The sequence below is a fragment of the Euphorbia lathyris genome, chromosome 10 (assembly GCF_963576675.1).
Source record: "Euphorbia lathyris chromosome 10, ddEupLath1.1, whole genome shotgun sequence".
In the NCBI taxonomy this organism is placed as follows: domain Eukaryota; kingdom Viridiplantae; phylum Streptophyta; class Magnoliopsida; order Malpighiales; family Euphorbiaceae; genus Euphorbia; species Euphorbia lathyris.
The window spans coordinates 61,187,059-61,198,990 of NC_088919.1; the positions used below are offsets into that span (position 1 = coordinate 61,187,059).

General features: G+C 31.8%; 1 pseudogene; it reads right to left on the reverse strand.

The window, feature by feature from the left end:
• Positions 1–802: 802 nt before the first annotated feature.
• LOC136209363 (uncharacterized) lies at positions 803–11,685 on the reverse strand (annotated as a pseudogene).
• Between the last annotated feature and the right edge of the window lie 247 nt (positions 11,686–11,932).

The window sequence follows — 11,932 nt, forward strand, 5'->3', positions numbered from 1 at the left end:
AATGTTAGGGGTAAAATTACTTTTGGCTGCCAACATTAGTGGTATAATTGCACCATTTTAGACGTTAAGGGTAAAATTACTCCTAGCTATAATGTTAGGGATATTTTTGCACTTTATCCTATTATAAAATAAAAAATGTGTTACACAAATTAATAAAAACAATCTATATAAAAAATAAAAAAATTATTGAATGCAACAAAACTTTGTTCTTCTCGTAATTACGTTGTAGAAATATAAATAATGTTAAAGAATAAACATATTTTTGTAGAAATAAGAAGGATAAATTTATCAATAACAAATAACTACAAACAATTGTTTATGAAAAGCTCCAAATAGGAGTTTTTCGTGAAACGCTCCAGAACGCTGTAGTTTCCAGAAAAAATACTAAACGCTACGGTTATATAAACCTAACCAAACGCTATATTTCATGCGGTTTGGAATGAAACGCTAAACGCTAAAAAACTGAAACAAACACCCTCTTCCATTCCAAATAAAAGGTTACAGTATTTTATAACCCTGATTATTTTGTCACATTTCATATTATTAAAAACAATTATTCTGTCTGTTTTCTATTTGGGATTAACATTTCTAACAATTTACGGTGCAGAATGTATTTCTTTCTCAACATAAATGTAATGACCCGATCCAGAGTAAGAAGTAGTGATGGAGCGGTACTAAGGAATTGCAATTGACGTAATAATGAACTAAACCTCACATTAAAAATAGAAAAAAAAATATGTTAGCAAAATGTATTTTTAGTGTATGCAGACATGTTTTACAACTATGAATCTGTGGATCCTAATAAACTAGATTCAAACTAAAGATGAAAGTTTTACAATAAATCAATCTACCAGTAGCATTTATCTAGACACATAATGATCAAATGAATCTGGTCATTCACTGTTAGATCTAAACTCAGTAAATCTATACCTTAGGATGCTTTGGATATTCACCATAGAATTATAGGGTACTTATATGGTTGTCTCAAAATGTTCACACAACTTTAATTTGTCTAAATAAAATCACTCAACTTTGAGTTTTGTCTCAATTAGGTCACTCCGCCGATTTCAATGGTTAAAATGCATCAAAATAATCACATGAGTAACGCATTAACCTGAACCAACTCATATCTCTGACTGAAATGAAATGTGGCAGTCACATGTTAGTTATTTTTAAGAAAACTGAGACGTGATAGCCATGTGGTGCATACGTGGATGTCATATGTCTTTTCGGTCAGAGATCTGAGTTAACTAATGTTGATGTGTCACCTATATCATAATTCTGATGCCTTTTAATCATTAAAATCGCCAGAGTGACCTAATTGAGACAAAACTCAAAGTTAAGTGATTTTATTGAGACCAATTGAAGTTGAGTGAGCATTTTGAGACAACCATGTAAGTTCAGCGACCAATTATACATTTAACCCTAGAATTATAATAAGCATACCTCTAACGGTGAATGCCCAAATTCATTTAATCATTTAGGGTTCAAGTAAACGCTACTGAAACGGTCACGATTACAAAATCAATCTAATCACCATATCAATTTAGCTCTTGATCAAGCTAAGGGCCCATATGTAATTACTGAATTTTCAGCATTAAGCACTTGATATTCTACATTCTCTAGAGCTGGTGCAGTTTGAGGATCCTTCTCACTGTAAAAAGAAAAACAGATCAACTTATAAATTAATTAGGCTAAATACATAATTAAACTATTAAACTTTTAGATTTTTAAAAATTGAGTTTTTTTATCATTTATTTTTCTAGATTAGACCCCTAAACTTTAATTTCATATATAATAAGCCCCTCGTTAATGACCCTGTTAGCTAAGATCAAAAATTAATCCTTAAAATCTTAAAAGTTCAAAAATTTAAACATGTGTTTTGACATTTGTTTACCTAAACTAATATATAAAAAAAGACTAATAAACAGTATATCAGAAAAATTTATAACGTCAATACGTTGTATACAAACATCTTATATTAGCAGAGTAATAATAAATTGAGTCTTTTCAATTTATATTCGTTTTTTTATTAAAAAAATTATATTAAACAATAACATTTCTTGATAAAGCCTCTCATCTTTAATTTTTGCATGTATTTAACCTTTTACTAATATTTTAGTTAAGAAAGTCATTAATGTAAGGCTCAGTGTGTATGAAAATTAAAGTTTTAATAGAAAATAAACGACCAGTTTAAAACCCTAAAATTTTTAGGGCTTAGTAATACATTTAGCCGATAAATTACAAGATACGTACGTTGCTGAATAGACGACCGCAAAAGCAACAAAGTATAACCAGTCAACCTGCGAATCCAAACAGTAAAATTCTAACCAAATCAATTTAAAGGGCGTGATGTGAATAATGTAGTATTAGGGATGTAAATGGTACGAGGCGGGGCAGGGATTGCGTTCCTAATCCCCACTCGGTTCACACCTCTATATAGTATCTTCTAATTACCTCTTGGTGGTAAAACAGTATGCGAAAAACAACTGCCCACATATCCGTCGTGAGGATAGAGAGATTGAACATTGTGGCTCCACCCAACTGTATGCACAAAACATCGATTCTTCTTGTCGGATTTTCAGAACATTAGAAAATCTTTAAGTACTTTTTGTTTGTTTAGACCATATGTATTCTTATTGAGATAATCTTGATTCAGATATGTTCACAGTTAAGGCTCTTCATCCGGAAATTATTAGAAGCACCCGATTCTCCCATACATATCTTGACATGAGGTCACAATACACATGTCTAAAGGTGAATCGGAGGTCCTCCAATTTATATGGAAGACTAGGTCCTCCTCATCCCTCTCCGCAGAATATTTACTTGGAATCAAATCTGATATCTTTTTCCACAAACTCAACCTGCATTACAAATTCATCAACAATAAAGAAATGTACCTTGAGAACAAAAGGGGAAAGTGTATAGAACAGAAACAGTGACACAGTGTAGCCTGCAAGAGCTAATACCTGAAACACAAAACATATAGGATGTAACCCTTATTCCGCCCCCATAGTATCTAAAATATTGTTATTTGCTTGTTGTGGTATTATTTAGTAACATTTTCATCTTGAGATATTCCTATAGGTGACATTTATCCCATTTCGGATGGAAAATTAATAGGTTTGTTAACTTCTGTATTATAGCACAACTTTTAACATGTAACATATATACGTGACAACTTATTTATTTAATTATTAAGTCTATATGGAAAAAAAATTAAAACAATTATCATGTGTACATGTCACGTGTCAAAAATTGTGTCATGTGTCAAAAATTAACAAATCAATTAATTTTTCATCGAAAATGTTAAATGTTACATATGCAAATGATTCAGGAGGCAAATGTTACTAAATGATACCACATGGCGAAGTAGTTTTTTATTCCAAACATATATATAAACATCAGTTCCAAACTATTATTTGTAAATGGCTTCTTTAATATAATGCTACAGCTAAGAAATTAAGATATGCTTTTTCAGGAATTCATTGTGATTCATACTTACAATGTCTGTAGACCAGGTGACAGATTCCAAACTCTTCACTTCCAGCACAGATCTAAAATAAAGTTAATGGAATGCACCCATAATTACCACAATGTATCAATTGAGGTCCGTGTAACGATCCGATCTTAAGAATATAACGGCGGGTTGGAAGGGGTAAACAAGAAGCGTTGTAAAGGATGACAATGAGGATATGAGTGAACTGAATATCAAACCTCAACTTCTAAACTCGAAAATATGTGATTATCATCAAATTATTGGCCCGATCCCACCATGTATGTTTTTAATTCCACAAATTAATGAGCTTCCTAGGACTCGAACCAGTTTGGTCCAAGAGACTCTGATACCATGTCATGAAACCAATTGAACTAAAAACTCAAGCTAATAGTTAAAGCTCAATCATATATCTTATATTAATCTATGACATGTATCAGAGCTGCCTCTACACATACGGTGTGTTGGTTTGGGAACAAACTGGAAAAAACCGGTGAGCTTGTAACGACCCGGTCTTGGTGGACGGATGGAAGACCCGAGTAAGAAGTGGCTCTAAAGATTGCCACAAGCGCACGAATAAACTGAATCCTACATCGAAAATTGAGAGAGAATGACTAAGCAGTGACGGATCCAAGAGAGTGCAAGAAGGCTTAGACACCCATTGGTCGTCAGAAAATGCCTTAAAACTCTATGGAAGTTATGTGCGAGATTTCAAATTTTTCTATAAACGCACCCAAAAAACATCTATTAAGCACCCATAAATTACCAAAGAGCATCCCAAGCACTCCCTATCAGTCAATCCTGAATCCGTACCTATAACTAAGGTGCTGTTTGATAAAACTTAAAATTAAGTACTGAAAAATTAAGTGCTGGATTTTAAGTGCTGAATATTATAAATGCTGAAAATATTAAGCTATAAAACTGTTTGGTTTTTATCGAAAATTAAGTGCTGAATGTAATTAATCTATTTGATAACTACAATACGAGAAAATACAAAACAATAAATTGGACAATTTTACCCTTTTATATTTTTTTTATTAATTTTTATCTTTTATATTAATTCAACTAATATAAAGAAAACAAATAAATAAAATGGACATTGTACAAATATTATAAAATTTCAAATGGAACTAATACATCATGGTTTTTTCCTTAAAGAAAACAACATCATGGCTGCTTATTATATCAAAGAATCCATATAAAAGATCAAACTAAACTAATAAAACAAAGGCACAAAAAAAAATTCAGAGAAGACGTTGATTTGCCCTTAAATTTAGGGGTATAATAGTCCATAAAATTAAAAATAATTAAAATGTTGTGTTGAGCGTGTTAAGTGGATATTTTAAGTAAAAAAATTTAACTTATCATTTTAGGTGTATTTTAACTTAATTGGGTAATTTAAGTGATTAGCAAAAAGTGGTTATCAAACACACTTATTTAATTTAAGTACTTAATATATTAATTTAAGTGCTTTTTTTAGTTATCAAACAAGGTCTAAGTCATAGTAATAAGGGCGTGTGTCCAATATATGTAAATAGGATAAATTACAACCATGGCCACTAAACTTTACCCAATTTAACATTGTGGCAACTGAACTTCAATTCTTAATGATATGGTCACTAAACTTTACACTTTTTAACACCGATGGCCACTCAACTTTAACTAAGTCCTCAAAATGACCGTTAACAACCTCAAAATGAAAATATTCAAGAATTAAAGTTGTTCAGAACGATATTTACCATGAAACCACATTTTTTATTTTTCAAAATAACCTTTCTTGGATCTTTCTCTCTCTAAAAATGCACTCTCTCTCTCCTAACCAAACAACACCTAAATGACCTCAAAACGAAAATTTTCAAGAATTAAAGTTCCTTAGAACATCATTAACTCTTTGATTTTTTATTTTCAGACTGTCAAATGTCATTTTGAGACGTTGAGTGGCCACCGGTGTTAAAAAGTGTAAAGTTTAGTGGTCATACTGTTAAGAATTGAACTTCAGTGGTCACAATATTAAATGGGTAAAGTTCAGTGGCCATGGGTGTAATTTACCCTACGTAAACATGTTTTAAAAGCCGTGCGATCCAAAATCTGGTTCGTTAAAACAATTCAACATTCAATTCTCTCTTCTTCTTTTTTTGCTGCTAAAAAGGATACAATTGAATGACACTCACTAATAATCCATAGAGCCCGATCATCGACACCACTTCGAGACGATCTTTGTTCTTGACACAGAATTCCTGCATTTCCAAATATGAAAAGAGGTATAAACATATGTGATTTTGTAGAGATTGAGGCCTACCTCACCAACACTGCTACATGCAAAGCAAATAGTCCCTGCAATTACAAGTGAATCACCTATAATAGAGGCCTTGAACCACCTAAAACACACTAACCATAATTAGAATTACTCCAGTTTAACAAAAACATAAAAAATGTTTGATTTTCTTTTGGAAATACTCATTGGCAGTTGTTTCTCGATCGGTTAAGATTGAAAACAACTGTTGATAGCTATTTCGGAAGTAAAACCAGCTAATTTCTACCGGTTACTAGCAAAAACAAACAGTAACGACAACAAAAGGTAGATATGAACAATTGAACCAAACGAACTTTAAGTGCCTGTTTGGTTCTCCTTTTCGTAGCTTCCTTTTGTTTTATCACTCCAAATCGTGGAATAGAAGTGTAACCACCTGGTTCGGAATGGGTAGCGTCGGGATAAAAGATCTGAGCAAGGAGCGGTCCTGAGGTGTGGCCACGGGACATGAATAAACTGAATCCTATGCCGGAAATGGAGAGAGAGTGTGGCTTATTAGTAAGGTGGGACTCCAATACATACAAACGTGTTTAAAAGCCGTGAGGTCCAAAGTGTTGGATTTGGTCCAAAGCGGACAATATCTACATGGTATTGGGTAGAGATGTTACAAGAAGTGTTTGGTTGGGATTAAAAAAACAACAACTAAGGCTCCGTTCTTTTTGAATGAAAAATTGAACTAAACTAAATGCTACTGACCTGAATTCTACTTAAACTGAAATAATAATATAATCCTTTAAAAATAGCAATAATTAAAATAAAAAGCTTATAAAAATAATAATGGTTCTAATAATAATAATATATAATTATAATTATAATAAGTAATGATAAATTACTGAACTGAACTGAATGCTATTGAACTGAATACTGAAATTAAGTGGCAAAGAACAGTGCCTAATAACAACAAGAAGCAGTAGATATGAACAACTGAATCAAAGAGACCCTAAGAGGATCTCCAACACTAACTAGTTATTTAGCTATCTAAAATAATATAAAATATTAGTTTAGTCAAATTTGACTAGCTAAATTTATATTTTGCTCCAACCATGCTAGTTATTTGACTCTCTATTTAATTATTTTATTGTTAAAAGTGATTAAATTTAAAGAAAAAAAGAAAATGTAGAAAAAAGATACAAAGAAAAAAGAGAAAGAATGAATAAAAAATAGAAATAGCTAGCCAAAGAGACTAGCCAAATTTAGCTAGTGAAAATGACTAGCTATTTATTTTAGAGAGCCATGTCAACTTGTTGGAGTGGTCACTCTCTAAATGACTAGCTAAATTTGACAATTTAGAGAGCCATGCCACCCTATTGGAGATGCTCCAAGTGCCTGTTTGGTTCTTCTTTTCTTAGCTCATTTTTACCTTTTCACTCCAAACAGTAGAATAAAAGTGTTCCCTTGAGTTTGGAAAACAACAACACAACATACAAACAGTAAAGATGAACAACTCAATCTAACAACAGTAAGTGACCATTTGGTTCTGCTTCTTGTAGCTCCTTTCTATTTTTTTCACTTCAGACAGTAGAATAAAAGAATTCCATTGAGTTCGAAAACAACTAATGGTAGCTACTTTAGAAGAAAAATAAGATAACTTCCACTACTAATAACAAACAACTAAGAAAATAGCAAAAGGAGGGAAGAAAGATCTGGTTACCTGAACCGCTGACTCCAGCATCAGAGAGAATGACTAAGCCAAGCCCGAGCACACACAATGCCGAACCAAATAACTGCCAAATCAAATAACGAGTGCCGAGGAAGAACCATGTAAGAGCTATAGCCCATACTACTGTCCAGCAGTCCAACAATCTAACACTAGTAAGTGATGAGAACTGGTATGTCTCGTTCACTGCATCAAATCATCAACAATTTCAAGGGGTTTTTAGTTATCCTAATGATTTTTTTTTCTATCTAAATTGGTCGGAATGATTTTATTGAAATAAAAAAAATTCACTAATTTTATTAAACGAAAAATTCAATGACTTTTGTCAAATATACTCCAAACTCATATGTAATTTACCCTTATGTTTTTTTAATAAAATTAAGGCTTAATGCTACCCAACCCCCTTAACTTGTCCAAATTGGTCATTTTATCCCCTCAACTCATCGAATGTTCTATTTACCCCCTTAACTCCATAAATGTGGTATTTCTCGCCCCCTCAACTTGTCCATTTATCCCCCAACTCATAGAATGTCCTATTTACACCCTTAACTCCATAAAAGTGGTACTTTTCACCTCTTACAATTCGTTCTCGAGGCCTAAATTGATAACTTTTTTTAAATGTTAAACCTATATTTATGTTATCTTGTACATGTAACCTAAATTGATACTTCCCAAAAAATCATAGGCCTATTTTGGTACCTTGTCTCTACATATAATGTCTTTAACTTGTTTATATTAATGTTCTTGTTATTTGTATTTTTTATTTATTCTTTCTCTTTCAACTTTTTTAGCTAGTTAAATTTTGATTATCTAATTATACAATATTATTGTAATAAACACATGAAGGATCAATATAATTATAAAATTAAAACAAAATAAAAGTTGATATTAAAAAAATATATTTCCAAATTTATTTGAATAAGTTCTATTAATTTTGCACTATAAAGGGGTAAGAAATATCATTTTTATAGAGTTAAGGGGTAAATAGGATCATAAGGGGTGAGAAATACCACTTTTATGAAGTTAAGGGGGTAAATAGGACATTTGATGAGTTGTGGATGGGTAAAATGACCAATTTGGACAATTCAAGGGGGTGAGAAATACCATTTTTATGGAGTTAAGGGAGTAAATAGGATATTTGATGAGTTGGAGGAGTAAAATGACCAATTTGGACAAGTTAAGGGGGCTGGAGAAGCATTACGCCTAAAATTAATGAGAAATAGGAAGGAGTAAATTAAACTCATGGTCTCTTAACTTCGACCTTACTTTCTTTATAACCACTTATCTTTGATACCGTATAAAACCTCTTAAATTTTAACATTTACTAGCATAAAAGTCTCTCGTAAAAGTCAACGATCTAAAAATGAAAATTTCCAACAATCAACGTCATATTTTTCATGGAACCATAGTTTTTTATTTTTCAAATACTATTTTTAAAAATTTATCTCTCCTAACCAAATAATACCTAAAAGATATTAAAACCAAAAGTTCAAGAATTAAAGTTGTTTAGAATCATTTCTATTACTTAATAATGGTTGGTTAACTGCTATTGGAGTGTTCAAAGATTAAAAGAACTTTTATGTTAATATGGATTAAGGTTCATGATTTTTATATACCATTTTGCAATGTTGTCAGGCTCGGACCGGGAACCGGTGAGGAAGCCGGTCAGAGCTAATAACCGGAGAGACCCGGGACCCGGTGTGACCCCGGGTCATTTGAAAAAAAAAATTAAGGTGCTGTTCTGAAGGCGGGCTGTGGAAAAAATTAAGGCGCTGATCATTTTTAGGCGGTCGGGTTTTTTGAATTCGAATTCTGAAGGCGGGCTGTGGAATTTCAGCACAATGAAATTAAAATAAAATATGGCTAGAATAAAAGGTGTGTCAAGTCATGGGATCTAATTTTGGTGCGGCATTCGCGTCGCCCACGTCGTGCGGGTGCGCCCCTTACCCGATGGTTAATCGATTGCACCCCCATGCGCGTGAGAGAGCCTTTTCCTTAGTAATTGGTTAAAGGCTTGTAAAGCCCATTTACTTATAAACTAGTTAAGTTTCTCCTTTCTTTCCTATGTGGGATGTAAATGTTTAATTTCATTTTATCTTCTTTTAAACCATTTTAAATGGTTCACTTTGAGCATCAATTTTTCACTCATCATTTGTCCGTTTTGAGTTTATAATATATTTTTAAAAAGATCTTATGTCATAGAATATATTGATATATTTCAATTTATTCTGAATTTAATTTATTCTTTATATATTTAAGACTCAAATTAACAAAAAAAATAAGAAACCAAAATTGTTTATAATTTATTTTGGATATATACAATGTATAAAAATAATTTTAAATTAATTATATATATTTAATGTATATAAATATTATTTATTTATTTATTACGTCATCCGGTTCGACCAATCCGAGCCATCCGGTCCGACCAAGTGACCCGTGATCCAATCATCAATCTGGTTTGATGTCCGGTCCGGTTCTGATAACATTGCCATTTTGAAGTTTAGAGACCATAAAGATAGTTTGGTCAAAATTGAGTGGCCCAAGACTTGTCCATGGGTAGGTCTAGTCGGCTTAATGGGAATTTATCTAAAAATACTCGCCTAAACCTAACCCAGTTCGCTATAAATTTAGGTGGGTTGGATCTGAGCTGGACTCCGGTTTAAAAATCAAATCCTAAGCAAAGCCTATACAAGTCCATATAAAAAAATATACATAATTTTTTGTTATAAAAAATAAAATTTATACTTAAAAATAAATATTTACTATATAAATTCACTAATTAATATTAGGGTAAAGTCTAAAAAAAACTCATGTGCTTTCACATTTTGTCAAATTGATATCTGTAAAAAAAAAATTGTCCAAACGGGGACTGAGGTTTTCGTTTTGCTAAAACGAGGATCGTTTAGTTTGACACTATAAAAATGACTGTTAACGACCTGAAAATAGAAAATTCAAAGAGTTAAAGTTGTTTAGTACCACATTTACTATGGAATCAAATTTTTTATTTTCCAAAATCATCGTTTTCGGAGCTACCTCTCTAAACATCCACGTTCTCTTTCCTCACCAAACAACACCTAAATACCTCAAAATTAAAAATAAAAATTAAAGAATTAAAGTTGATTAAAATACGGAGGTAATTTCCTTGAACATCAACAAATCCTAACAGAAGATACCAATACCAAGCAATCTACATCACAACCAAACCAAATTAAAACCTCAAAAAAAAAACTCAGAAACCCCCAAACTAATCACCAAAATAAGAATGGGTAAATTATATTCATGGCCACTGAACTTTACCATTTTAAAGTTATAGCCACTGAACTTCAATTCTTAACGGTATGACCACTGAACTTTACACTTGTTAACACCGGTTGCCACTCAACTTTAACTAACTCCTCAAAATAACCGTTAACATTCTCAAAATGAAAATATTTAAGAATTAAAGTTGTTCAGAACGACATTTACCATGAAACCACATTTTTATTTTCTAAAATCACTTTTTTTTTGTAGCTTTCTCTCTCTAAAAATTCAGTCTCTCCTAACCAAACAACATCTAAATGGTCTCAAAACCAAAATTTTCAAGAATTAAAGTTCCTTAGAATATCATTAACTCTTCGAATTTTTTATTTTGAGACCGTCAACGGTCATTTTGAGGCGTTGAGTGGACACATGCATTAAAAAGTGTAAAGTTAAGTGACCATACTGTTAAAAACCGTATGTAATTTACCCAAATAAGAAACACATACCCTTAGTTTCTGACCCCTGTATAGCAAAATGCTTCCATAAACCAAAGCTAAAGCAAAGTAATTGAAGGAAGATTGAGTAATAGGTGCATTTACCCCTACAAGAAAAACCCACAAAATTAACAAAATTCAAACAAAAGAAACAATAAATCAAAAGGGTATTGTGGTAATTTCTGATATGAAAACACGATTTACAGAGACAACCCGACTGATAGGATACGATTGACACGAAAATCATTTTTCTAGCATTTATAACATATAAAATCATATGGAATATATATATGAGATAATACGATTTTGTCACGAAACACGTCTTAATCCTGATTTAGTTACCTAGATCAGCAACTAAAGAGGATGTGAAGCTGGAGAGAGCAAGAATGAAAGAAACAAGCTGACCCAAAAGAATCAAGTACACTATTTTAAGACTAACTTTGCTTCTCCACCACCTAATGCTACATATGCTTGATGACTCCATTTTTAGCCTGCTAAAAATGGTTAAAAATAGAATAAATAGATCCAAAGATGTCAACTTTTTTATTTGATGAAACTTTAATTAATATTTAATAATGGAAGAGTTCAGTTTTTTTTTGAATTAATATCAATAATGGAAGAGTTTAGTTTCTAATAATAATAATAAGTTTACCTAATAATAATAATAAAAATAATTATTATTAGGTATGGGAGGAGAGGAATTAAAGTTAGTAAAGAGGCTGAATTGCTTA